This window comes from Orycteropus afer, unplaced genomic scaffold (genome assembly GCF_000298275.1).
Source record: "Orycteropus afer afer isolate SDZICR_OR568_19922 unplaced genomic scaffold, OryAfe1.0 scaffold00010, whole genome shotgun sequence".
Lineage (NCBI taxonomy): Eukaryota > Metazoa > Chordata > Mammalia > Tubulidentata > Orycteropodidae > Orycteropus > Orycteropus afer.
In genome coordinates, this window is record NW_006921597.1 from 2,988,552 (window position 1) to 2,991,771 (window position 3,220).

The following is a 3,220-nucleotide window of genomic DNA, read 5'->3' on the forward strand; positions in this document are numbered from 1 at the left end:
ACAGGAGTTTATTCTTAAAATTTGGTGACTTTCAGTCCGAGTTCAAAGTGCCAAGCTCTAGGAGCTGGGTGAAAGCCCCTCAACCTTGGGCTTCAGCTCTGCCTCCTGCTCCTACCCCACTGTAGCTGGAGGATTTTCTTCACTCAGCTGTTGGCTGCTGAGGCTGACAAGCCCAAGGTTGATAAATAAAAAGGCACAGTCCTGATGTTACCAAACCACATGGCAGGCCATTAAATCAAATCCACTGAAAGTCCTAAGGTCAGCAGAGCATGACAGGCTACTGAACAACGACTCAGCTACATGCAGGGTTCAAGTGTGCCATAAGCTGGAGACCATTCCCAAAGCTGCTTCTCATATACAGGAAGCAGACCACCCAAAACAGCTACTCAGCTGCTCCAATAGATTCCACCATGGAGTATTTACTAATCTCACCATGGGGAATAACTCCATTCAGCTGCCCAGGCACTCAACTAGGCCCAGCCAAGTTGACACACAAACTTAATCACCACAGCTATTGTTTTAGAATTTGCGAAATATTTGTGTTTGTCCTATTTTTTATTTTGATGTGAAGGTTTGTCATTTTTCTTGGAGGTTACCCTGTGATTTATAATTTTCTTTCCAAGTTTAGAACAGTCTGGCTATCTTGCAATTGTTTTGACTTCCTTACCATGTAGAAGTTCTGTAACTATACTATTTTTTCCCTCTTTTTGGTTTGTAGTTGTACTCTTTTGCCAACTGATGTCTCTGGTTCCCTGTTTACAATCTTGTAAGCTTGTTTTACTTGGGATACTTCCATAACTGGGTTGGTTTCTGGGTTATGTCATTGAAACCAAGTAAAAACTATTTCCCTACCCTGGTACCCGATGGGAATAGATAAGTAAACTAAATTACCCCCAACTATTTCCCAGGGCACACAACAACAAACAACAATTTCCCCAGGAGCTCTGGTAGCATAGTGCCTAAGGCACTTGACTGCTAACCAGAAGGCTGGCAGTTCAAATCCACCAGCCACTCCTCGGAAGGAAGGTTGGGCAATCCTACTTCCGTAGTGATACTGCCTCGGAAACCCAAGGAGGGGTCGCTATGAGCCGGGCCCACTCGATGGCAAATAACAACAACAACATTTCCCCACCCCAGGCAGATGAGTATTCAGTTCCTTAAAGAACTGAATAGAAAATATTCTTTCCTGCAGGTGATAGTATATTAGAAAACAACTTGTAAATTAACTCTGGCCCAGGCACAGGCACACATTTCACGCTCATGCCCCAAATTCCTCAATCTTTTGTGAATATGCATAACCTCCTCTCCTGAAACCTACAAAAACTGTATTTTGATGGCATCTGGGTACAGATCTGGGTAAAAGGATACCCCTACTCCTTGCATTGCCACTTTGCAATAAATAATTTTCTCTCCTCTCAATCTCGGTGTGTAAACTGTTTTGGCCTGACTGTGCACCCGGCAGGGACCTACATTTGGTCCTATAACATCATCATGTGCAACCACATAGTTTTAATAAAAATTATCTCAAAATGGATTATCAATCTAAATATGAGATCTAAAACTATATAACTATTAGGAGAAAACATGTAATCTTCCTAATCTTGGATTTGGCAATGGATTCTCAGATCGGATATCAAACACACAAGCAGCAGAAGAAAAACTAGATAAATTGGATTCATCAAAGTTAAAAATTTTTGTGCCTCAAAGAATGCTATCAAGGAAGTGAAAAGACAACACACAAAAAGGGAGAAATTATTTGCAAGTCATATATCAGATAGGGAGTTGTATCTAGAATATATACATAATGCTTTTATAAAAGGGTAAGGGTATTAGTATCAGTTATGTCAGAAACTGACTTCAACAGGTATAATGACCTTCACCATCAGCACAAAGTTGATTCCCATTAAGTGGAGGTCAGAAATACCTCCACTCTCCCAACTTTTTTTTTTTTTTTTTTTACACTGGTTGTAACACTAGCATCTCTCTCACAACACTCTCCACTTGATTTGGGGCTTCATAATCTGTTGCAATTGTCACACAGAAGTCACAGCTCATATAGTTAAGTGGGTTATTAAGGAAGTAATAGGGCACAACTCAGGATCAGAATCAACAGGCTACAAATCTAGATCAGGATCAGGAAGCATATAGTCAAAGTCTCCCTTCTTACTGCTGGACAGCTCTCTCAGCTCTCAACTGTGGAGGCCTCCTCTTGGCTCCCTGAAGACAAGCTTCCTTTCAGTCCCCCAGGAGAGGGCTCTTCTTGGCCCCCTCAGGACATGCCGCTCTTGGCCCTGCTGTTTGTCATCACAGGGCTCTGTTGTTGGATCCTTTCCAGGGCTGTTGCTGCTGGCTGTGCTGCTGGGCCCCTTCTGAGCCTCTCATTGTCTTCAGTGTTAAGCCCTTGACCTGTGTTACAACTCTTTTAGAAGGTTCCTTGCCTCCTTTCTCTCTCTGCTTCTTCTCTTTTCTCTTTTCTTTCTGATTCTTCTGTCAGCTTTTCTTCCTACTTCTTTCTGTCTGAAAAAGAAAAAAAAAAAAAAAACCTCTGAAGGGTTGGCTGCTTATGTACACAAACTTGTCATAAATTTTAAGGGTTGGCCCAACCAACAGGGCCACAAACTGACCAGTCCCCTCTCAGTAGGCCATGGACCCTTCATTTGCATAATTTGCATAGGCTATTGACAAATCCCCACAAGGTGCTCTGTAGATAACAATCATTGGGCAGGCTGAAGCCAGGACTAGATGAAAAGTATCAAATCAAATTGTCTACATTGTACCCAGGAAATGTCAATTAACTCCGACAAAAGTAACAAACCTTCTGGGATAGAAAACTAAGGCAAAGGTCACTCCTCAGGATTTCGGGGAATAATCTCTCAAGATATTTTTCTAAAGAATTGAGGGAAAAGGCCACATAAAGCTGCTTTCAACAAACCTGCAACTGAACAACAAAAAGACAAGCAACCCAATTGAAAAATGGAAAAGGATTTGAACAGACATTTCTCCAAAGATCCATAAATTGCCCATAAATACATGAAAAGATACTCAATATCCTTAGTCATTAGGGAAATATAAGTCAAACTACAATGAGATACCTACATGTGTATTGTTGTTATTGTTACCTGCCGTGGAGTAGAACCCGACTCATAGTGATCCCTCCTTAGGTTTCCGAAGCAGTATCACTACGGAAGTAGATTGCCCCATCTTCCTTCTGAGGAGTGGC